Source organism: Struthio camelus, chromosome W, assembly GCF_040807025.1.
Source record: "Struthio camelus isolate bStrCam1 chromosome W, bStrCam1.hap1, whole genome shotgun sequence".
NCBI classification, from domain to species: domain Eukaryota; kingdom Metazoa; phylum Chordata; class Aves; order Struthioniformes; family Struthionidae; genus Struthio; species Struthio camelus.
The window spans coordinates 6848089-6875346 of record NC_090981.1 but is presented as its reverse complement, the minus strand read 5'-3'; positions in this window follow the sequence as shown (position 1 = coordinate 6875346).

The window sequence follows — 27258 nt, the reverse complement described above, 5'->3', positions numbered from 1 at the left end:
CTGAAGTGAATAAATCCAGAACACTGCTCAGTAACAAGAAAATCTCTAAAACTCTGCTAAAAAAAGTTCTGCTCATCACATAGCAAAGTTCTATACTTTGAAAGGTATGTGGTGATTCCTTGGAAACTTTGGTCAAAATTAGCAGGGAATTGGCCACTGCGAGATCAAGGCCATTAAAAAGTTCTCTGGAAATTGCAGAACATGCATATTATTTCTCCTTTTTGTTCTTTGCCATCTTTTCTGGCTCATGCCATTGTGACAAGCAGCAATCAACAATAAAGTGAGATGAGGAAGAAAGAGGTACAGGTCCTTCCTGCCACTTGATTATTGGGATAGAAATTATTGGCTACAGGAGTAAGAATGTGAACAGGCAACAGCAAGGAGGACTGTAGCAGAAGCAGTACAATGATGAGGAAAAAGTACAATTAGCTGACAGATTAGTATGTGGTAAGCAGAACTGAAAAATGTAAGCGGGAGAAGAGATTAGGATGGTAAAAATAAAGGCTAAGAAGAAAAATTTAGAGAGGAATAAGTGGGAGGATAAAAAACACTGAAAATAAGATTACAGAGGAGGCAGTCAATAGGGAAAAGAAAAAAACATCACAGTTAAAAGATTTTAAAAATCAAGGAAAAATTTTAAAATTGTAATCTTTTTTCTTGATTTTAAGAATCAAGAAAATTAGTTTAAGATAAAAAAAAAGAGCATAAGAAGTGGTCCTTGGAACAGCTGCAGTAGAATTTATTGCAACTAGATTTTCGAATTCCAGGAATACTTTTGGAAAGCTACCAGACTTTGCTTTACTTAACAGGGTTGCATCCAAACACAGCGAGGGAAAGGCTTCATATGCCGATAGCATGCTGCTGGGTGAAGAGCAGAGATTTGAGCCAGTGATCAGTCAAGTGGTGGTCTGGGTAGACAACTTGAAGATCTTTATCCCCCGTGAACTTTGTTGTGCTGAAGACAGCTGCAGAATATTCTTCCGCAGTTCACTGGATGCTGGGGAAATGCTCTGTGATGAGCATTCTGAGGGCTCTCCCTCAGTGCCCATCTTTGCGCACCGAAAGATAGTGGATGACACTCAGAATTTACTGGAGTTAATTGGAAATTTGTCATTGACGTCAGTGGAGGTAGGATTACTCCCATGGTTTCTGCTTGTTTATTGAGCTTTTGTGGTTGGTAAGGTTGGTAAGGACTATATTTAGCTCAGAGACAATAAGGGATAGTTGCTAATGAGCCCTGCAGCCTCTTGTATTCTTGGAACAAAAGAGCACATAATTTTTCTCTACAAATGAAGAACAGAACTACCCTTTAATCATTAGCAGGCTGGAAATGAAAAACCCAAATCCCAGAGTTGCCCCTCTATTAAATGGTCTTAGTGTTCCCATCAGGTTACGTAATATTTCATACACTAATACTTTTAATAGTTATCTCAGGACAAAGAAGAAAGAATCATTTGACTTTTAAAAAGCTTTGAGAAGGAAAATGTTCCAAATTGGAATATAACTTAATTAGTCCAAGGTTGAAAGATTCAGTTTAAATAATGAACTGGAAACCCTTAAGAAATTAGAGCCTCATGCTTTTAGTTGCTCTTCTGTTCACCTTACTCCAAGGCTGTTGATTTTCATTACTGCAAAAATAGAAGATAGTAATGCTATAAATTCAGACCGCCAAGTAACATTTTGGGCCAGAGCTTCAGCTTATGTTAACCTCTTGAACATGCGCTATTTACACCAGAAATATCAATTATTTTTATTGAAAATCAATGGAATTGCTTCCAGTCCCTCCTGGTTATGAATCAAGTTTGATATTTTTATGTTTGGAATAAAAGGGAAAAGGATGAGGGAAAAGCAAGAACAGCAAATCAGTAAATACTACAGAATCTGCCTGAAAAGCATGGCAGGCTTAGACAAGGAAGTATAAGATGGCAGTATGCATGGGAAGTTAAACAATATATAATGAAAAATACAGCTATTTGATCAGTATGATGATGAGTATTAAACACATGAGTATCTTTAATGGTTGCTGGTACTACTCACATAGCAAAATGCTCAGATACAGTTTATTCCCACTAGAGACTGTAGTAAGCCCTCTACATTCAGTGAACACATTGCTATGTCCGAGTATTCAAGGATATTTATTTCAATCTCTAAAAAAGGCTAAAAATGTAATATAGCAGAGACCAGGCAAACCTGTGTATCACTATTCATTTGCTAAAAGTGTAAAAGCTTAAGAGCATCCTTAGGTAATAATTGTAAAACTAAGAGAGCAGAGCAAGAAAGTGAAAGAAAGGGACATAAAGATAACTTTATATAAAGTTTATTTTATTCTATCTCAACACAGTCTCTCTCGATATGAAAGGGAAAAGAAAAATAACAGGGAAAAAGGAAGCAGAAGTGTAATTTTGAAAACAAAGATAACTGGTAGATTTAGTGATGATGTTCGATGCATAATCTAATGAATTCTTCCTCTTTGGTATTATCTATTTTAATTCTATTTTCTTTCTTCAATGAAAGCTGTGGGCAAGTTTTTCTCCATTTGACAATACTGATGTAACCAGTGACTGGAGGATACCAGTAGGGCTTCATTATTTTTTTCTGATTCTGTTCTTTTATGGGTCTAGATATATTTTTTAGAATTCAAGTTCTTCTGGGAAGGGATTGTTTCTTCTCTTTGAATGTAAGGTAATCAGTGCAAGAAGGCTTGATAGCAGTGGGGGCACCCAATTGCTACTTTAGTATAAATAGTCATTAAAATAACCATGAAAATATTCCGCATTATTTCTCCCAACGTTATTTTTGAAAATGGCCTGAAATACCTCCCAATAAATAATGAATAGCTTAGAATCAAATTTGGCATGGCAAATTTCAACCTCAGTAGATTGGCAAGGTTTTATGCACCTGAAAAAATATTTTATGACTGATGAGTTGAGCAGTCTGATGTAACACCTGCTCTGCTAGTTGTATTAAAGATTCCCTTTACATTGGTTTGTGCAAGACTTGGTGCTGTCAAGACTTCACTGAATTATTGACAATGAATAATATTCATTATAAATTTAGGTATTTTTAATTTTTTTGATAGCTCATCACTCTAAACTATGCTCTCAAGTCTGTTGTTTGTAAAACTCAAGACATTGAGCAATTTTAAATTACCTGTTCCATAATTCTCAAATATTCATATGTCTCTGTTTTTAATTAAAAAATTGTTTGTGTTTTTTCCACAGTTCAAACCCAAACAGAAAACTGGGATTTATAATTTTGATATGCTGATGAAGTGCAGTGAATTGTGGTCATAACAATTTTTGGAGGTTTCAAGTGCACTAGCCTTCTCTGCACTTCTGCATTCGTCATTATCTGAGTCATTTGTCCTTTGAGCTGTGCATGAAGATGTGCATACTATATGATCTCTGTTATCTCAATTATAGCAAGATTTCTTAGTTAGCTATACTATATCATCAAAATCTAATTTATGTTTCAGAAAAGTGAGGGGTAATTCCATTAGCATACTTACTCATACCTCTTCAGAGCAAGGAAAATTGTATGGTATTTGTGACCAAGCATGTCTTATGGCTTTACAACATAAATCCATATTTTAGTTATGACTTCAACCTTGACCTCAGAGTTAAACCCAGTGTTTTATCTGAAGCCTAAAACAGGATGTGCATGTGAAATAGGTATTTAGAAGTACTTTTGTCTGATTTGCATACTGCCATATTTGTAATTATTTTTGTTTGACATGGTACAAATGCAATTACCATAAAATCAAAGGCAGCAAACCAGTAAATTATTTTGCTGCTTGCCTGTTAGCAGCATGCTAAGAATGCTAGAGTACTTCACTAGCAAAACTAACAAGAATATTTAGCTTCAATTCTGAAAATGAATTTCATCTCCTTTTTTTTTTTCTTTTTTAATGTAGGCACTTTATTTCATGCCCTCCTTTTCCTTCTTTGAAATTAGATCATCCCGTATAATATACTTGGGAAATGGTTTGCTAGCCTGTCAAGATTTGTAAGGCATGGATAAAGGGTCAAACTTGTTGACTTCTGGAGCAGTTAAGAGAATCACAGATAGCCTATTTCTTGGCCTATTTTCTCAGTCCAGGCATGAGTGCAATTATCCACATTAGAGAAATCTTCTCATATAGAAAAGAGGGTCACAAATTGGAGAAGGTTGATGTTCACTCCAGGAAATGTAACTGTTTGGTTTTAATATTTATCAGCCACTAAAAAGTATTTTTCCTGTGCTATCTTGGAATACTTTTGTATCTTTGCAGTCCTGGAGAAAATCCAGGAGAGAATATTTTGGTGTTTAGTATCTTACTTCTTAATTTTTAAGCTGTTTGGCCAAAACTAATATCAAATTTGGAAGGATCCTTTTTCCAGCATGCATAGATAGGCTTTTTTGCAGAAAGATGTTAACATTCAGGGGATTTTAGTTAATATACATTTTAATTGTAATATATACTTCCCTAGTGAGATAACATTCCCACTGTTAGCCCTGTAACACTGCTCAGCTTCACTGCACACTGAAACTGCCTTTATTATACTGGATAAGCAGGCCAATCTCTTTTTAGATTAGATTTTTAGATTTAGATGGCTTTTTCTTTTTCCTTCAGCTGTGCTAGATCAGCTAGGGGAAAGCTTAAGAGGGTAGAAAGCGAGAGAGATTTTTCATCGTTCCTAGTAATGGAGTGTAACAAACTTGTGACCAGCTTCTGTAGAATTTGATTGGTGCTTACATAAGCTTCCACTTCACATAACATGCCTGTTGGTAGAGTTTTAAAAGACTGTGCTTAAATCAGACTGAAGATGCTTAAGAGTAAAGCAACTCATATAACTGCTGCTGGGCTTCTTAGGTTATTTTTTTCTTAAGCAAGAGAATACATTTCAAGCCACAGCAACAATCTGCATTGAAAAATAGGGTGAAGTTACAGAGGGGAGTAGGGTTAACGGCTCAAGCCCTTATCTTCTAGTATTATGCCCCTTTTCCTTGCTGAAGATGAAAAATATGATTAATCATGAGGGCAAACAAAATTGTAATGAAGATCAGCATGGTTTTTAAATTATTATAGTTGAGACATCCAGCCAATCCTGGTCATTTAAATACATAATGTAACATCCACAATAATGAGAGATTTAATCAGAAATGCTTCTTTATCTCCTGTTTTTCCAATTAGAGATAGTGATCTATACTGAACAGCAGGAAGGATTGACTGTAAACTAGAATGTGACCAAAATGGCTCTGGATATTGCCTCTTGTCATCTTGCTAAAGACTCTTTGAAGAGACAGTTGGACAGATTCTGTTTTAATCCGAGTTGGGCAATGAAATTATTCCAAATTTTCACCAATATTACTGATTATAGGAGCTATTTTCTATTCACTGCCTCTTCTTTGGATCAACATGAATATGTTGCATTTAGAATGGAAATTGAGGTGCATATCAACATTCTACAATTCCTGGTAAAACAATAACTATATAAATTTATGTTGCTTTTGACATAGTCCCCCTTCTTCTGTTGTATTCTGAACTCCATCTTACTTTCAGCGTCCATCACAGTAGTATATTTGTTATCTCAAAACTACAGATTTTAAAATTAAACTGGTAAGAATTTGCATGATTTAGCTGCTTCTTTGATGTGAAAATTGGAAATTATAGGACCATTTCTGAGGAAGGATTTGTGAAAAGGTTACTGTGGAATTCCAGATTTTATCATAATTTAGTAATAGCAGATTGAATTTTCATATTTGTGAATTAAGGAAAAAGTATGTTGTCCATTTCTTTCCACGTCAACCTTACTACGTAGGATTGATCTAGGACTTCTATTATTTTATCATCAGTAAAAGGCCTCTAAAGATGAATTAATGATATCACACTTATGTCAACATATACCTGTGGAACTGCATCTGACACTATTAATTCTGCATATGTAACTATTGGCCTAATTTCAAGACAACCATATTGCATTAATGCCATTGAGCACATGCATTTGCCCAGGGGTTAAAGTAAGGATCCAGAAAACATATTTCCATATTGTGGAAATTTCACCGATCAATTCATTTTTTCCCATCCAAAATGGAAGGAAATTGAGCACTTTCAAAATTTCACATGAAATTTAACTTTAAAGATAAACACATTTGGTTTTGATCAAATGAAACTTTTTACTTAGATTTTTACTTAAAAATACAATGTCCTACAATATTAAAAAAGAAATAAATCACTTTAAAGCAAAAATCAGGACATTCAACCTTGTTTTTCTAAATGAAAATTCCTTAATAACTGTGAAATGTTTAACTTTTGATGACTAGATATTTTGATGATACCACAAAAAATTTAATGCTAGTAAAAGCACCTGAGAAGTTCTAGTCCAAATTTATTTTCACAGCCTACAGTGACTTTTCAGTAATGGATATAAAGAGGAAAATGGAAAAAATGTACTGAAATTGACTATGAGGAAAAAATACAAATGAGTCTCAACAGTATGTTATTACAACATTACATTTCAAATGGAATGCATTAGAAGACATACACAAAAAAAGCCTACACTTGGAACTGCAGTGACAAGCACCGTGACATGTTTGCTTCAATTAATTCTGTAGGTGAGCTATTGCACTGCTAACTATCTGTAATCTTTGGCTTCCTTACAAGTTCAGGGTAAGCTAATTATATGAGCCCAGTTTTTGATATCAAAAAATAAATGCTTTAGATTTTGTCTCTTTTTAAAAGGTAAGAATACCATTATTTCATCAGGCCAATAAGTCAGTATTTCTGATCACTGAAACTTCTTGGAAATCCATTATAATGATCTTCACCAATTAATTCAAAATCCTGGACAAGAGGAGTTCAGTCATAAGTGAGGTCACATTTCTTATCTATTTTTTGTCACTGACTTCACTCTAATCTCCGCTAACCGTAACCCAGCTATTTGTAATCCATGCACCTATTTTCTTAAGATTCGGATCCTATAGAGAAAGAATGTACAGCATCTATTGCTAGTGGTGCCATTGCAAACAGTTAAACTTGCCATGTGAGATACTAAGTATGGAAGGGAGACTACTGTTTAGAAAGGAGCACTAAAATTCTTTCATGCATCTGAATCTTACTTGATGTTTAATGACATTTAATGCTGGTTTAATACCATTCCACCCTTTACTAGCAGATCCTGCAATCAGATCAGCTGTGCTTCATGATCAATGGTATTGAAGTTTACCAGAAAGCCTAACAGCACCAGCTTGGACAGCTGACCTTTGTATATAAAGTTCAGGAGATCATTTGTCATTGTTACCTATTCTGTTTCTGTGCCAAATCTTGGTCTAAAGCTGGACTAGTAGGGATTTTTGTGTGAATAAGATGATGTGGTAGCTGGAGAGTTGGAGAGCACTGAGTGATCACTTTTCACATAAGCTGGTCCATTGGGTCAGTTCTACAGTTACTCAGGCTCTTTGTGGGAAAAAAGTTGATGATTTCTCCCAAATGTGGCAATGGTATTCACTCTAAGTAGATACACTCTGTTGTCAAAGGTGTTTTTGCTGCATGTAGTCACAACTATGAAGCTACCTTTGCCTCTCCTTTGCCGTGTGAAGTTGTAAGGAAAGATCTCTTTCAGTGACTCTTCAAGCGAAATTTGTTTATTTATTTAGCGGGAACTACCTGAGTCATCAGTCTACTGCCTTTTTAGGAGACTTTGAAGTTGTAGAATATCCATTGAATATCCATCCAACCTTTCCTTGATTCAATTTATTCCCGTTGTCTCTTGTCCTCCCACCTGTACCACTGTGAAGAGCCTGGCTCCATTTGCTCAATGACCTTCCCATTGGTGCCAGGGGCTGCCGTTAGGTTCTCCCAAAGCCATCCCTTCTCCAGGCTGAATAAGCACCAGTCCCATAGCCTCTCCTCATGGGGCCTGTGCTCCAGCCCCCGACCATCTCAGTGGCCCTCTGCTGAAGTCTCACCAGTTTATTGTCATCTTTTCTGTCTGTATTGGGAGCCCCAGACTGGATGCAGTATCTAAATGTGGTCTAGTAGAGGGGGGTAATCACCTCCCTCAACCTAGTGGCCATGGATGCTGTTGGCCTTCTCTTTTGCCAGGTTCATATCTGACTTGCTGTCTTTGATATTGAAAGAAAATCAAATTATTATGAAACTTTAGTGAATAGTATAATTCAGCGTATTGTTGGACTTCAGTAATAGAGAGGAAGATCAAGTATGTCCATGTAAGTTTGACTGTATGTGTACCTTAACATGGTGCTGTGTTTAGAAATGGCAAATGGATGTAATATTTTTGTGAAATGATCTGTCTGCTTGAGGGACAATAAATTTTGGTCTTGTATTCTGGAAATTTTGAAAGTTATTTTGTCCCGAAATTACTCTTAAAATAGGAAGACTATTGAACATTACATGAATTGCAATCATTAAACATCAGCTCGGTCTGGAAGATTTTAAATGCAATATATCAAAAGAAATATACTCTAAAAGCTTACTTTTGAAAGGCACACCCTTTTAACCTCCTTCAGGTTATGAAGGCTATGGAATTATTTGTCACTAGTGTTGAAAACAATTTGACTATCCTTGTCTCAACAAAAAGTAATATGAAAACAATATGTAGATAAAGTTCTGAATTAAACACTGCTTTAATGGTCTTGGTTCCATCATAATTCAATTTACTTTCCAGCTCTTAGCACTAAATCAAAACTGGGAGTATTATTTAACTGCAGGAGCAACAGTAAATGCTACCATGAAGTGTTCTAAGGTGGGTGACAATAATGAAACATGGCAAAGCCAAGTAAATCAATTCTCATTTTAGATCCTTTCCCCAATAAGTGAGGGCTGAGGGCTTTGTAATTTTATATTTCTTGTGTGTGTATATTTCTCTGTGTGTGTGTGCATGTGTGTGTGATTAGCATGTATGTATTTGTAGTATATGTATATAATTCACTGAGTCGTAGCTGATCATTGTTTCCATAATCTTCAGGGAAGGGTACAGAGGGAAGGATTAGTCTAAATAAAAATGTATGGAAGATAACCTGAAAAAATCTAAAAATGTTAACAGTTTCGGTTTTGTAAAGAAACCTATTTTACTCAGTGTGCTTATGGGTTAATGCAGAGGGTTATTGCCTAACAACCACACAGCAGTCAAATCTCATCACCTTCAGCAGGAATAATTTATGGTTTAATCTTACATGCAGGCATATTAAATTAGTATTACTCATCAGAACTCACTTATTAATAAAACAAGCTGAATTAGCCACCAGAGAATCATATTTGGAAATTCAATGACAATTTTACATTTTTAATAAAGGCTCAGAAATATTATTGCAGAGCAGGTGGTATGAAGAAATGTGGTCAAATTTGACATTCATTAATAATTGAAGTGTGGAATGTGACAGAGGTGAAAATTGATATTGATTTTTTCCCCTCTAATATTTGGATGAGTTCTGAAAAGTAAATAAAATGAGATAACAAGACGTATCAAGTCGCACTGATTTCTTTGATCACCCCTCCCTGTATGCACATATATATATCACTATTTTCCCTATCATGTTTTTAATTATTCAACACCCACAGTCTTTCCAGTTCAATGCATTATAAAACACACTCAAGCTGAGTTTCAATCATATTAGACTGAAAGCTGAATTTTTTATGAAGGATTATTTAAAAAAAAAGTGTCTTGGGCCCTACAGTCTCTGAAACCAAACAATCTGAGAGTTCAGTGAAGAAATGTCAACACTGTGGAGACATTTTTGATTTGAAAAATTAAAGGAATCCTGTTTGATGTATATTAACTATATCAATATTAACAAACTTCTGTTGGATTTCAGAAGTGATTTGAGAGTGGCAGTGTTATCAGTCTTATATTTTAACTAGTTGTGAAAACTCTGAAATACTTGTACTCATGCTGAACTTGACCTGCCTTTGGGAAAGCTCCAGCACACCTACTAATTTCAATAATGCCCATCTACAGGCTTGGCTGAGGTTAGACTCTTTAACCCCATTGAACTCCAAGCATGCAAGGAGTGTCACCAGCCTCTGCTGACCAAACTCCTGGGCACTGCAGACCTCCCTGCAGGGTATATTCTGCAGAATTTGCAGGGCTGTTAGTGGTCTGTGATATGCTCTCTGACGCATGTGAGTATGTTTCAGCATTTCCTTCCCCTCTTTGTCCTCACATTGAATTGGCTTGTGGTCAGGATCATCTTTACAAGACATCTCTTCGTTTATGTTCTTCACCTACTTGACTGACTGAGTCCCCCTTTCTTGGCCCAGAAGCAGTGATAGCAACTGGGGAAACTTGCTGATAATGGGCCATAGCCTTCCATTCCTATGTGTTTACTGGAGTAACTGGCATGCTTCTGGGGGAAATTATCTACACCCATATTCTGGCTATAGGTGCAAGCGTTATGGAGGAAATAAAGAAAAATTGCCTTTTCTAAAGTTTATTGTAGAGTGTTTCAACCTCAGCCTACCTGTCTTCTGTTTGATGCTTTAACATAGGAATATTCATGTCCATACTTCAGTCTCTTTACAATATCACCCTCTTCCCTTCTGTACAGCCAGTTTATTATAAGCTTGCCTAGAAATGCAGGAAAACTTGATCTTATAGACTTCATCAAGGTCCATTATGCTTCATTTTAAACCATATCATTTTCTGCATTTCAGGTTATAGGACTTACCTAGATAATCAGCCCTCAGAGATGTGTTCAATAGATTTAAGATTCTTTTCAGCAGAATTATACCTCTAGAGCTAATCTATAGCATGGGAGGAGATCAGGGAGTCTTCTTCTTGTTTGTCTGTTTAAAAAAAAAAAAAAGCAGCAGCTAGGCAGCTATAAAAAAGCCAAAGCAACAGAACATTCAGAAAAGCCATAAACAATCAGGAATTAAGAAGAAGGAAGGAAGTAGAAAAGTTCAAAAGCAAGAGAGAGAAAATGTGTCAACTCATTAGATTTCCTTCAATTTTTTTTAAGGATTCTTTCATGTCTTGAGATGAGCATCTCTGCTCCAAGATATCGAGCACAAATAACATTGATTGACTGCAGTTATTTTACGCTCTCGTGCCTCCTGTCTACTGCAGAACAAGTAACTGTTTGCAGGTCCCTTTGACTGTGTTGGCAGAGCAAATGGATGATGCTCTAGGTCTCATTTTGTAAGATTGAATTTATATTGACTTCAATAGCCAAAATTAATGAAATCAAGTCAAATAATTCAAAAGGTATTCCACAAGGTATTTTGCTTTAATTAGTGAGATGTATTGCAGAAAATATGAGCCATTTGAGATTTTTAAGCATAACAATATATTACTCTCCATTCATATCTGTCATATATTAATGTTGGAAACATAATTCCAAAATGTGAGTTGTGAGATATTTGGAATCTGAGTTCCATTTCTTGTTTTTTGATTATTATTTTTATGTTTGCATCAGACAGAAAATTCACTAATAAAAAAAGTTAATATTTTAATTAAAATGAGACATTAGCTTCATCAGTGACAATGAGCAGCCATTACTGGGCAAATTTAACCATTCTTTTGTGACATATAATATGGGCACCCTCCTTTGTGCAAAAATTGCATTTAGTTGTGCAAGAAAAAGATAATGCAAATTGAAGTATTTGTTTATCTGTGACAGTTACCAACTTTTGTGGTACTTTTCTGTCAAAAAATGTGGATTTGGTGAATGTAGGAAAAAAAAGCACCAGTAAAGAAAGAAGTGGTAGTGCATGGTTTAAACTGATTGATTGCAGTATTTAGAAAATACATGTCCTTTTGAATTTAGGCCATCCATGCCCTGAAAGCTAGGATGGGTTTCTTCTCCACAGTTACAACCTTAGCCAACTTTTACTGAGCAAAAAATGCTCTAAGCAGTAAATGTTTCACTTTTCTTATCTGAAGGGTTGAACACTCCAAAAAAGTGAGGTTTTTATAATTCAGAGCAGATTCCTATGATTTTGACTGGATTAGCAGTCTTGTGCTACCACAGAACCATGTAGGAAATAACACATGGTTTTCCCTCCTGAGTTTTGGCTGCTGGATTTTTTCTTCATGTTTCTGGAAGTGTCTGGGGAATTTCAGGCCTTGTCATATTTTTTTTTGACCTCTGTTTCTTAATATGATGCAAGTCAGAGACCACAGCTGTGCTTTTGGAAGATCTGTTCTGTGCTCCTCTTCTGAGGGAAAAGGTGTCAGCAGTTTAAATGTGTGGTTGGCAGAAGAGTTATGAATAAAACTCCTTTTACTGCAAACACTTCCATCCCTGTTGCAACATTTCCCTCTCCTCTGGTAAGATTCTTAGTATAAACCTGAAAACAACTGGAGAATGCAGATTTCTTCAGTCTGTTTCATTGTGAAATTAGAGTTTTGTCCTCCTTATCCTGGCTATATCATCATTATTGTCCATCATTACATTACATACATTACATATATAAACACGTGTTTAGAGAGACATATATAAGACATGAAAAAGCTATGGGAAGTTTTTCAATGGTACAAGCAACTATTTCCCATCAAAAGCACATAGGGGATGGCATCTGTCTTATGGTCTTTAAAAAATTCTACCTTTTCATTTAATTCTGAGAAAACATGTATTTCTTACCCTTGCTGCCATTAATACTGAGATGGGGATCATGCTATGGGCTATGAGACATTTCTCCTAGAACATGGTACCTGTAATGCTTCCCTCCCTGCTGAAGAGTTGCTTATGAACTGCCAAAAATTGCCAGCTTGTGTCTGTACCCACTCACTGAACCTAAACTTCCAAGTAAAGCTGCAGGCTATAGTTTGAAACTCCTGCAAACCAGGTTGTAGAATTCATTGACACTGATTTTGTGCAGCGAACCTTGGGAGGTTCCCTCCACCTTAAATGAAACCCTGATTTCAGGCCACTCACTGTGTAGCTTACCTAGTTTCTCTTGCTTTGCTGTGCTTAATTTATTCACTTGTGGTTAAAAATTACTGTTCTTAGGAGTTAACATACTATTCAAAGGAAGATGAAAATGGATAGTTTAAGAATAATAACCAGCTTTCTCCCTTTCTAGAAACCTGACATTTATATAAAAGGTTTCTTCCCCCACCCCCATAAATCTAGGAACTGACCCTTATTCCTTTATTTTAAGAAGGTTACTTGATTAAAGAATTGAGTCATTCAACTCTCAGGAAGATTTAAAAATTTCCTCCTTTCTTATTTTAACCATTGAAAGAGAGATGTGGATACCTGCTAAGAAGGCATCCTGTTATATGCATATACAGCTATATAATTCCTCATCATTCCTTATAGCTCACTTTACTAATTATATCATTCCACTGATTCCTCCACTACTGAGCCAGAAAAGTGGACAGCAAGTTTGTAGTTCTGTATCCAAGAGAAAGCTCAGAGTTTTGTGACATATGACAGAATATAAGTGAACAATAACCTAAATTTTCCATCCCCAGGCACAGCTATGCCACACAGTGAAAAATTATGCCTACTGATTCTGGATCCAAAGCTCATCAGTGCCTATTACTAAAGATCATGGAGGTATGAACATGAACCATAGCGCACTTGCTATTAGGCTGATCTACTGCAGTTGTGTTGTCAATCAGCCTCTAAGAACCCTATGAATGGCTTTCAGTGATCACGGAACATATTCCTTTGAGTTTGTAAGAGACCTAGTTTGGGCCACCTCTTTTGTTCAGTATTTGAGGAGATATCATGTATTTCTGTGTGCTAGACAGGAAGCTGATGCCAAATTTTGGGTACTTGACTCTGGAGGGGAAATACCAAATTGCTGGAGAACGAAAAATCAGACAGATTAACTCTGTAGGAGCCAAGAAGTCAAATCCCTTGGAGGCATTAGAGCCAAAAATTTCAGAAAATGAATTTGGATTAAGTGAGTGGCCAAATACACAATGTGTTTGGAACCACTTAAAGATCACTGAACACATATGAAATCCAGAAAAGTAGATTTCTTTCTTGAGTTTGGAATTTTTCCTTAAGACAAAAAAAGTCATTCACACCATTGACAAAGGGGCAAAGTATTGTGCTAGTTGATTTTTAAGAACATATTTTAATGACATGCAGTTTATTATTGAACTGAAAAATATTTTACTGCAAGGAAAAGAAGGAGGTGGCACTGTGTTCTGGCACTGGGGATAAATGATCGTTTTATGAAGTCTGAAGAAGCTGAATAACTTGGCAGATAATACATGGGACATAATCTTGTAAATGCTAGTTCCATGCTTCTCTGAATCACAGATCAATTCATCATTCATAATTTGGCACAAGCTGGCATACATACCTGGCAAGAAACAAATAGATGTTGCAAATATATGGTGTTATTATTTTCAGATGAAGAAGGAAATATTGTTATATTTCCTGTTCTTTCATGTTTCTGTTTGTCTGCAGTCCTGGCATCCTCAGATTGCTCTTCTTAAAAGATGAAAGGCATTCCTCTTCATTTAGAGGAAGAAATTTTACAAGAAACCATGAACCACAATCCACAAAGTACTCCTTACAAATGTCATCTTGAAAATGTTTTCTGGAGAGCAATGAACTGCAGCTCTGACCCCAAAATACCTCCATATATCAAGATCCCTGTGCTTCCTTTTGGGAGAAAAATGTCAATATTATTTCCACCTGGTGATAGATAATGCCAGTAGAAAGAACAGATAATGCTAGTACAGAAACAATCTATATTTAGAACTAACTCTTTACACTGTTTAGACTATATCATAACCCAAAATTATCATGGCAAGATACAGCCATTATACATGGCAATCAGAACACTGTAAAGATTTGTCATTTGTTTTGAAAAAGGGGAAAGGTTAGAAAGTATTAGCCTCTAAAATATTTACAGTGTCCATATAAAGCTTTATGAACCCTGTGAGAGCGTTTCAGTTTGTTTTGATTTTCCCTTGTTTAATTTGGTTAGTTTATAAAAAAAGGGGAACTTTCTTGGCATAGTCAAAGCTGCTAACTGCTGATTTGTAGACAGGAATGCTACAATACTGATAATAATACATTTATTTGCTTTTTGTGCATATGAATAGTGAGGGCTGCAGTCACCTCCATCCTAGGCAAAATCTCTTGGTGCCACTTTCTATTTCTTGTTTTTCCAATTGCACATTATTTTTTTGATGAGATGAATATAAAAAAAGGTATATCTAAAAGTGAATTACAGTCATAAACATTATATATAGGTATAAAAGAGTATTGATTAAGCAGTGTCTCCAGTTTGAAGAGACATTTCTACAGGATATAACAGACAACATGTAAAACAAAGCAAACGACTTCATGAACTGCATGCGCTCATTAATACTTTTTGCTTTCCAGGACAAGGGAGGTGGCAGAGGAGCAGTCAGTGAGGAATTGCCCATGTTATGATAAATGCTTTGTTCTTGTAGGTGGTCTGACTACAGGGAGCAGTGCTGTATCATGGTGCAGAAAAATGCTCGCTTTGGCATACCTGCCAGTATCCTGAACACAAAAATGAGATGGCTAATTCGCATATGTGGCCAAAATTTGCATAAGAATAGAAACAACTGAGAGATGGACAGGGAAAAAAAATAGAAGGAGAAAAGGCACTATCCACTCCTTTATCTTTTCTCTGAGAGCGCAAGACCCTTTCTCATAACAGTTCACAATTTTGCTCCAGCTCTATACATTCCTAGTCTGGCTTTCCCTGCATGAATTGATTTTCATTCTCCATTCTGTTTCAAGTCATTCAACTTATTTTTTTCTTCCATTTTTACATAAAATTACCTACATCAGGTCAGATCAGAAGTCTACCTAGTGTAGCATCTTGTCTCTGACAGGGGCCTAGGGAGGAGTATAAGAGCAGGGCAAGCACATCATGACACTTCCCCAGAATACAGAATCACAGAATCACAGAACGGTTGAGGCTGGAAGGGACCTCTGGAGATCATCTAGTCCAACCTCCCTGCTCAAGCAGGGTCCTCTAGAGCATATTGCCCAGGATCACATCCAGGCGGGTTTTGAATATCTCCAGGGAAGGAGACTCCACTACCTCTCTGGGCAACCTGTTCCAATGCTCTGTCACCCTCACAGTGAAGAAGTTTTTTCTCAGGTTTAGGTGGAACTTCCTGTGGTTCAGTTTGTGCCCATTGCCTCTTGTCCTGTTGCTGGGCACCACGGAGAAGAGCCTGGCCCCATCCTCTTGACACCCTCCCTTCAGATACTTATACACCTTTATGAGATCGCCTCTCAATCTTCTCTTCTCCAGGCTGAACAGGCCCAGCTCCCTCAGCCTTTCTTCATAGGAGAGGTGCTCCAGCCCTCTAATCATCTTGGTAGCCCTCCGCTGGACTCTCTCCAGGAGTGCCATGTCTCTCTTGTACTGGGGAGCCCAGCACTGGACACAGGACTCCAGGTGGGGCCTCCCCAGGGCTGAGTAGAGGGGCAGGATCACCTCCCTCGACCTGCTGGCAACACTCTGCCTAATGCACCCCGGGATACCCTTGGCCTTCTTGGCCCCAAGGGCACACTGCTGGCTCATGTTTAACTTGTCCACCAGCACTCCCAGGTCCTTCTCTGCAGAGCTGCTTTCCAGCAGGTCAACCCCCAGCCTGTACTGGTGCATGGGATTATTTCTCCCTAGGTGCAGGACCTTGCACTTGCCTTTGTTGAACTTCATGAGGTTCCTCTCTGCCCAACTCTCCAGCCTGTCCAGGTCCCTCTGAATGGCAGCACAGTCTTCTGGTGTGTTAGCCTCTCCCCTCAGTTTACAGTTTACACTCCCTTCCTCTAGTGAATTATGGCCCAGAGACCTGAACTGGAGGTGGAATATTGATTTGTAGTTGTGCTCAATACATTTTTTTTCCATGAGTTTTTCCATTCATTTTTTGATCCCAAGCAGGCATGTAGCATCCACAACATCCTGTGGCAAGGAATATGACAAACAGCATAAGAATGCTCAAGGCCTGTCCTCCTGTGCTTAGAGTAGTTTGCCTCTCCTATTGATCCTTCTCACCCGTGGAAAAAGGATGCAGTACATCTGTCCTGCCAATGCCTCAGAATAAGAACCAAGACAGAAATCAGCAAACAACACTTCATAATTTGTCCCTGAGCTGGGCAGTGGATTGCAGTTCCCAAAAGTGGAGCTTCATGTCCAGGACTAATTGCACATGCACTGTTGGGACCTTCTGCCCCAGTTGTCTCACATGTAAAATGGAGGTAATGACATAAGAGTTGCACCTCCTTTTTCTAACAAAGCTTTTGTGTGGACAAATGCATCAGATAATATAAAGTACTTGGCCCCTACATTAATATTACTATAATGAGCAAAGACAGATTTGCCAAACTTCCATCATTTTCCAGTAGAAATTGTATCCAAAAAGACCATACACAAAGAATGAGGTGCATTATATGAAAATAAAACAAGAATATACTGTTAAAGTAAGGATGATAAATGGAGATGGAAGAAAAAAATGGTAAAAAGTCTCTTTTGGTTTTGTTGTTTGTTTTTTTTAATACATGGGATCTAGTCTAATAATCATACCCATTTCCAGGGCTACATGTAAAAATAATGGTCATGTCATGACAATATATTCCTGAAATGTATATGAAAATATGCACAGCACATCTTTTCTGCATAAATTCTTACTGTCTATAATTCATCAAATGCTGCATGGTCTTTTGTAAGATCATATATTATGTACAGTAAAGCTTTTTTTTACTTTAAATAAGCACTTGCTTACTTGTCATGCTTCACACTCTTTCTTGCCCCACACACTGCTTGCTGTCCTTTGCAGTTAGTTCAAAATGCAATTGGAATTACTCTATATTGTCCCTACTTCCACCTCTTGTCAAAATAAACAAAAGTAAATGCACATATCCATACATTCACACTTCTGCTGTTATATATGTAGTGTACAACTCATTAGCGAGTACTAGAGATGAAGTAGATTTTCACTTCCTTGGAAATTTCTCAGTTGTCAATTTGGGCTAATAGACCTCTTCACTAATGTATAGCTGAAAGTCTATTTCAATATCGCTTCCTGGTGAAGATGTCTTTCAGAGCATCCATGCTCCTCTGAGTGTTGTGTCCATTAACTTGATGGCTCTGAGGTAGCTTTTCCTCTCTGTCCCTAAATTAGTCCTGCTCATTCTTTTCCTCTTCTTCTTCAGTCCACTTTGTGGAATAAGAACATTCTTGTCTTGTCATTGTTTATTATTTTGAAGGTTCGCTATAACTCTGGTTCTGGTGCAGTTTTTAGGCATTCCTCTCTTTGGTTGAGTCAGCAATGCTGTGAGAGCCTCTCCCTCCTCTTCCTGCAGTTAATCTGCCCTTGAAGAGTCCTGATCTCTCAGTCTTTTACTTTTAGCTCATGTTAGCAGATGAAGCTGTGAAATCTCTCTTTGGCCTCGCAATTATGCAGCAACAGGCAGTCATAGTACAACCAGATATTCATCCTCTTCAGTCCTTCCTAGGGCAAGCAGATGTTTCGTTTTGTTTTCTCACAACTTATTTCAGTGAAAGTTGATTGCTCATGAAATAGAGCATGTATGTATGGGGAAAAACACCTTATCAAGGAAAGGGAGAGATCTCCCATCCAGTCCTATTTAAACCTGTTGACAGTCTAGTCAGTCAGCTAAACACTCTGCTTTTCCCCAAATATTCCTTTCTGCAGATGAGACCTCATACCTAACAACCCACCCACAACAGGGCTGTTTACATCCCTTAATCCCCATCAGAAACAGCTTTGCCACATTACTGTCCTATCTGCATTAAATTGGTGATGCACACATATTTCTCAGGGATGGTCTTATGATAGCTCTGTTTGCTAGCCCTTGAGCTAGCTAGACTTTTTACCTTCATTGCTTGCTCTTGGAAATGAAATAGTGCATTTTCCTGCTCTTTGAAGCTACTTCCTTCTTCTCTAATATCCCTCAGCAGAGACATTAGTTTGTAAATGCTTTGACTTTCACATGTTCTTCTGTGTCTGCATGCCTGCAGAAAAATCATATGATTAACAAATGACATCCATAGCCTGCTTTTGATTGAGTAAGCTACTCTAGTTGGCATGGGACAACTATGGATCTAAGGTAAATAAATATGTTGTGATGTAGCAATCTCTACAAGTAGAGAAAACATACCAAAGCCTCTTTAGCCATCCTACCATGCCATCCTGTAATTTGGTAGAGCTGCTCCCATGGATGTCTGCTTCAGCAAGCCCTTTTGGCTTGCTTTCTCCTAGAATTAGGGATTTGTATTGGGCAGTAGTTTGCAAGGCTCAGCCATGGGAGACTCATTTAAGCTGCCCATGAGATATATGTCCCAAATAGCAAAACCTAATCTACCTGGATTTTTAAAATGCTTGTTCTATAGCAGCAATACAAATGCTTCTCCAGTCACTTGGTGATAGGATGTGACAAAGTCTCACTGAATCTCGAGGAGGGATTTATTTTCACTCCTGCCTCTGACAAGCTTGATGTGGGATAAGGGATCCCATGCTCTGGATCTGCTTACACAGAAAGTTAAGCAGTTGAAATATGTTTCAGAATGGCCTGGCAGGAGAAGAAGAGAAAACAGGGAACTTTTTGGTGGTTAATTCTGTGGTTTGAGATTTCCTTCCTCAGCCTGAGAGGAGAAAAATATATAGCTTAGTAGAGAGGAGGAATGAATGAGACTGAAAGCTTGTCTTATTTAACACTAAAGCGTTTAATAATTCTAGATGTCATTAAAATTATTATAGCGCAGGTTATCAATAGCATCATGTCATTCACTGTACTTTATGTTGCAAGTGCTACTGTTAACAATGTGAACTTTTGGCCTTGTATGGCACATCTTCCATCTCTTTAAGTACTTTATTTTAACACCGTTGGCACCTTAATACTGCAAGTCACATCTTATCAAGCAGCTCAGCAGTATGAGTGTGTCAAGACATTTAACTTCATTAACCTTTTATTCTTTGCAGTTTACCAAAAGAACAGTAAGAAATGAAGAACCAACTGTAGCGTTGCTAGGACTTCCTTAAACTGTGCAGAAATTTAAACAATGCAGTGAAAAAATGGATTATGTGTTTTCGATAAAGTATAGTTGGCTATGTAAATCTGTGTAGATTAATTCATATTGCAGGCCAGTTGTTCAGTAAATCAGTGTACCTTTGGTGATGTCAGTGGGATTATGATAACTTAAAGTAGCTGCAGATATGAGTATATTCTACAGTGCCCATATTGCTATCCATATCTGTCTTCTCAAACTCTTTGGATTTAACCCCTTTGTTAGAGAAATCAACATAAACTTCACTGAAATAAATGGATAATACCATTATAAAGTGTGATTCAAGGCTCTCAGCGTCTGGGTAATATTTTCTTTAGCTGGTTCTAAAGTCTATCCTACAGGTTTTAGTACAGCAAGTGTGTTTAGATATTTCTAATACTGTAGGTAATTTGTGATGGTAATGGGGGTGCAAGAATTTGTTTATTCATTATGCTTTTTATTACTACTATTTCCCCATATTAGTAAGCAGATATGCAATAATGGCTCTGTGGAGCCATTGGCTAAATGAATCTTTGTCTAAAGACTGAAAGAGTCTCATGCTGTGTGGGAATACAATACTCTATACAGAATTGCGTTTTCAGATACCACAGGAAGTCAACAAATCTGACTTGTACTGTAAATGTTTTCATCACTTCTTTAAAGATGGGTTTGAGTGTCACAAAAAAAACGAAGCCGTACCCTGACAATTTTTCAAACACCTTCCTTATTGTATTTGCAGGTTATTAACAATACAGTAGAATTTGTCTTGGGATTAGTGACAGTTCACAAAATACGAGAAACTCTCAGATTATTGTTCATCTCTTTTTACCTTCTCCTCTACTGCCATGTGCTTACCTAAATCCCTTATACCTGGTCTAAGGGATATAAAATGATATTAATCAGAATATTAGAGTTTCAAATTTGTTTACCAGCCAGACTGTAGGCCAGTGGCAAATTCCCTCTCATCTCCAATTCAACATTTAGATAGTTAATCAATACAAGAGAAAAATCAATAACATGCAAATACTGACTGACACTATAGCACAAAAGGGCAGCATACCACAACAGTGATGAAGGACATAATGTATATTTAAAGCACGGGGATCATCACATGCCAACATGAGAGCTTCACACATGGACTCAGCCAACAGACAATTTGTTTTAATTCTTAACTTGAGTTATAAGGCTCAATATCTGGCTGCTTTACAGCATAAGACAGCTTTTGAAATCTATGCTTTTAAAAATTTAAAGTACATCTATTATATAACACCTTCTTGGATGGATGTCTAAGACACACACACAATTTCCAGCAGGGCTTTACACCAGCATTTATCTAATGAAGGATAAGCTAGAAAAATGATTGGTGTAAATCCTAATGGAAAACATATTTTTCTAGATTTTTTTTGATTGAAAGTGTGAAAAAAGTAGCTCTTGGCTGCTGCACCTGCCAACAAGATAATAAGTTAGTATCCCTGTACAGAATAGGGAGTGATTACTTTCCTGTGCAGCCCAGAGGGGAAGCCAACTTCAAATCTCTTGCAGGTGTCACTTACAGAGGACCAAAAAGACAGGAAACAGAATATTTCTCTCAGGGGTTCTGAGTGGTTCAGGCTCTCACATATGTATGTCAGATGTTCAGGCTCTCACATGTGTCTGTGTGTATGTGTGTTTATAAATATCTATGTATTTTATATATATATATAGATATAGAAGATACAAACATAGATATGCACATGCAGGCAGGTTATATATGTGTGTAAATGTGTAGTGTGCTGACATGCACACATATACATTCTCATTTTTGCATGTTTGTATCCATACATTTGCATGCCATACCCACTGCATATGTATGTTATGTTCAGACTTACAGGCACATAAGTAGTATTGCCTTTCCAATTTCCTTTCTCACGCCTGTTATGGTCACTGTACATGTGTACATAAACCACTAATACATGTAGTGAAAACATCCACAAGTGTGTGTGTAACCACAAACATAGATATACATGAAATATATATGTGTGGAGAGAGTGAGTGTGAAGGAAGTGCAGAGGGGGGGAGTGCGTGTGTATTTTGTGTGCGTTTCTCATGCACGCACACACACGCACACACACACACAAAAACACACACACACAATTCGCCACAGATCTATTTTCCAATGCAACATAAACAAGGCCTCTGTTTATCCCAGGGGGTTAATTTGGTCAGACTTTGATACATCACTTTGTGCCTAGTGTTAATATTTTACTCCAAATGCCATATCATCTTTTATCTTTTATTTATAGTGATCTTCATATTCATTTCTCAACCAAGGCAGGCACTGCAGGGAGAGAAGGCATTGATCTTTAATTTTTTTCTTTCCCCTTTGTGTTGCATATTTTTGGCCCTTAAGAAAAAACACAGTCTGAGAGAGAGAGAAAAAGGTTAGGGAGGGATAGAAAAAAAGCATACTTTGAGGATTCTTCCCAGGAATTTGATGACCAGAAGCAGCCTTTTTCACTGAGTGGGAGATGTAGCTGTAAATAAGAAACAAGTTTTATGAATTTATCTTTAGGAGGGACATAACTTGTGCACTACTTTTGAATTGAACCCTGAATATGAAAAGACAAGTGGACAGGAAACTTGGAAAAGGGAGATGTGAGCTTGGAAATGTGAATAGCAAAACTTTGTGTAAACTTGCAATGAATTTACCCACAGCACTAATAGACCAGCCTATTGGATACATGATTGCTATTTAAAGGGTTTAAATCCTAACAAGATTTTTTTCCCTTGAATAATAGGCAACTGGAACTATGAATCAAGGTCTATGTTCTATTTAGTGTAATACTGCCACTGAATAATCAATTTTCTTTCTGCCAATACAAATGGACGAGGCAGATTGCCTAAATGTAGATTTCAGGAATATCTTGTATTTTTCATACTCAAATCTTACAAAAATTGAAGGATCATTTAAATTCTGAAAAGTCTGGATTCCTAGCAAAACATTTGCTTTCTTAAAGTATCATTTTCTTTCTTTTTTTATCATTTCTTAAAGTATCATTTTCTTTCTTCCATTTTACTCGCCTCTTCACTTCAGTGCAACCTGATTTTTTCTTCTAAATCATACTTCTCTTTACCTTGCTTGTGTGTGTTTGTGCATATAAGCCTCTAACAGCACTGTGCTCTGTGACACAGCTGTAACTTCTCTGCCTAATCCTTCTTTGTTCTCCTGAGAAATTCTCAGATTTGGTATTTGGGCAAAATAGCCCATTAAAATCATATATATTCTGGGAAATTTTCAGGCCCTTGTCTCTCTGTAGTCATCACCAAATGACTGAAATGTCATCACCCTGAAATTCTGAAAAGAAATGTTAAAGAAGTCTGTTCAGCAGAATGTGTTGAAACCCAATTTGGGTATCAGCACAGAAAAAAGTCCCCATAATAGCTGGAGAGAAGTAAGGATGGGACAAGTTTTAACAAAAAGTGTGTTGAGATTTCATATGAAATTCATGCTGACAGGCTTCTCTCTGCTTATTTAGCTGCTAGGCATTTTTATGCATCAATCAAACTGCAGTGTAGAATCACGAGCATGGGTGAAGGTAATGCTACACCACACTGGACTTAGTCCCAGCTTTGGGATGGTTGCGTGAATGCACATGATAATAAAGAAGAATTTGAGTACTCCACCATGGGTGCAATTTATTCAGTCATTTCCACATTCAGGCAATTTGAAGACCAGAGGTCTAGACAGTCCTCGTTACTTTCCATTCATTCTCTATTCACCAGGGGTAATCTGGCCCCAATGAATACTTTAGTCTACTGTAGAAGTGTCTTGTGTATTTAAGGAAATCATTAACCTACTCAATAGGAAACGCATTCAGCTACTCTTTTTGGCTTGATGCATGCAGCTATGTCTTGGGTGATGGGCAGGTGTGTTTGTGTGTGTGTAAAGATGGGAAAGAAAGACTTGGAAGAGAATCAGTTATCTTAAGATCTATGTACAATGAGTTATGTCATTGTCAAGAAAAAAACTAATGCTGTTCTGTGAATTAAAGTATGATATCCAGGGAATTAAAGTATGATATCACAGTTCATAAAGGTTCATTTTTGCTTTAGAAGCATAAAAATGTTTCTACTGAAGTCAGACCATATCCCTCATGGGTTATGCTTGATTATTTGAGGAAAATTTGACCCAAAAAGAAATTAATCTAATACCTAAGCAATTTAAATGAAAATATAAATAAGGTCCCCCAAATATCAGAATTCTGTCCTACTCATTTCCTTAGGTGGACACAGTTGTGGATGGGACAATATAATACTGAAACTCTGAGTAAACAGGAATTTAAATCCCTGAACTTCTTTTTGCATTTTTGTGGACTTTCACTCAACATTTAGTGAACTAAATAATTATTTTATAACTCAAGGAGAAGGCAGCCCTACGTGTTCTGAGGAGGTTAAGCGCCTCTGGATGGTGAGGAAGGTTGCAGTGATTACAAAGAGAAGTCCCATTTGTCATGCCATTGAAGGGAGAGACTGCTCTATAGAGGTCTCTTCAGGTGCCAAAATTAGACAGGACATTCCTGAGCCACAGACCTTTCCTTCATGATGTTAAGATGGATTCCCTGCATGGTGAGTTTCATGGTAGGGAGGTTGTTTTGTTGTATGGAGGAAGTAAATCTGGCCTCAAAGCTGAGAATTGTAAGCTCATCTCTTAAAAAATACAGAAGAGCCATGAAGTGATAACAGCTCCTGGAAGCAGCAGTCTGGTCTGAATGTGAACTCTGGCCACATTTTGGGGGAACTGGCCCAGCTCCTCTAGGATAGTACCTGTGAGGAATTGAGGACTAAGGGTCCATTTAATTTCCAGTAATGTCTACTGTATCCTCAGTGCCCCCACTCCACCTCCTACCCCCAGAAGGAGCCTGAAACCCCAGGTACAACTGTTTTCTTTAATAAAATCCCTGCTTTGTTTTTTGTCATGTTTGTTCTAGATGTTCAAAACCCATTGAAATCAATGTATGTTAGATGCATAAATGGCTTTAAAACCCACCCCTTGACAAACTCCATACATCATTACTGAATCTATCAGTCATCTGCTCTCCCAGAATTATGCTACTGAATACGTAATGGCGTACAACTTCACTATCACTTACTTCACTAGTAAGAAATGATAAACTAGACCGCAGCTAAGGACTGTTTCCTGCAATATCTAATGTTACGGTTAGTTCTGTTAAAACTCCATGCTTTTTTAAAGAATTCTTAAGGACACCTTTTCTGCCTGCTTGTCTGCTCTTTTTCTCATATCCACAAAGGCAGTGGATACTTATAGGGTTAATTTTCTTAGCTTTTGATTTTAGATTCATAGAGCACATTGTGTCCAATCTTAATATTTTACACTATAAGCCATATCATCTTTTATCTTTTATTTATAGTGATCCTCATATCAATTTCTCAATAGCAGCTGCCACAGCAGGAGAGACAAGGCATTGATCTTCCAATTTATCCGCTACTCTTACATATCCTGAGGTCGAAGCAGCCTGGAGAGATTGATGGAGCTCTGGCATCAGTCCAGCGGCTGTGTTTCTAATGCATGAAAATCAACAACAGGAAACCGAAATTTGACAATTGGCAGTAATATCAGCCTCTGTAATAAATATAACAGGATACTCTTCAATAATTTAATGGGATATCTGGTATTCCATAATGAAAAAAAAATCAGCCATGTGAGAGTGTGTGTATATAGCTTTGTGAGATTCTGTGTATGTGTGCTTAGATGTGTACACATACAGCTGCCAATATACACCAATATACAATTTATTTTATTTACAGACCAGAAAGTCATAAAAGAAATCTATGATGAGATTAGTTGTATTATTTCTCTACTAATGCAGGAAAACTAGTAAAATTAAAGGGCTGTCATCATGTTTTCAACAGTTAGGTAAGAAAAAAAAATATATATATATATATATATTCCCTCTAACCTTACAGTATGAGTCACAGGGCTGCATTTTAAGTTGTGACTAATATCTTAGAATCATTCATAAAGCCTGCTAGGGACAGGCCTCTGAAGGATTACACAAAGAGAAGACTTTCTTATTCTTGATCATTATATTGCTGTAGTTGCATAACAGGGTTTGACAGCTCCTGCTGTATCACTTCCACTTTTTATCTTTTTAAAAACAAGCAGTTGATCTGCATTGTTAGCAGTTAGGAACCACAGACTAATCCTACTTTCTGACACCAGTCCTATATCCTGTCCTTGGCCATATGCAATAAGATAGAATGATAATCATCTAGTGTTTGCCCTTAGTTGAATCTATCAGCTCTAGGCAGGTTACAGGGTTTTGTAGACACAATTTTACCTACAAATTATATATGCACTCTCTGCTGAGTGCATCTAAATCCAGAAATACTGTCCTAGTTAAAAGAAGCTAAAAGTGTAACTTGGTTAGCTTAGATATGGAAAAATGAAGCTGACTCACAGCACTCTGAGTAGCAGTTACTGCACATGCCACACTATAAAGAGGTACAGGCAAAGTGCAGATTGCGCTCATAAGTATGCAATATACAGGAAATGTTAAAATTATATTTACTACCATGTCTGCTAGTTAGCTTTAGCTGCCTAGATCTGCTCCTCTTCCTCCTTCACTTGCTATTTCCCATTGGTAACAGCAGTGCAACATAATAACTTGTGCAGTCCCACCATAGTGCCAGAGCTTTCTGGCTTCTCAACCCATGAGTTAGATGGAGGGATCTGGAGAGAAATTGTGGGATCCAAATGCATCGCCTGTGCTGCAGCTGATCTGCAAATTACCTGCTAGAGAGAGAGAAAAATGCTCTGTGATATGGTCTGGCACAGAAGGTAAGGGGGCATGTTGGGGTTGCCACTTCAGGAATTATTAAAAAAAAAAAAAAAAGAAGAAGCAAAAATCCACCTTACACATGGATCCATGGCACGTGCTCTAAAGGTGTGATTACAACCATCAGACCAGAATTAGGAACTAAAAAGAAGGCAAGACTCAGGAGCATTCTGGATTTGAGTGTCATGGTTGTAATCATGCTTCTGGGGAGACCTCTATTTGCTCTGAAGCTGCATCTACCACTGGCAATATTCAGCTACATGTTACTTAAATAAATCTCATTCTCTACAGGTTTTAAGAAACCAAAACAAAGGGAGGAGTAGAACATCTTTCTATCAGACACTTCACAAGCTACAGAAGAAAAACTCTTCCACTAAGAACTCACTGCACTCTGGCATCTTAGGAAGGCCCCGTGACTGACCAACAACCCCTACAATGGGAGTAGGCTCAGAGGGC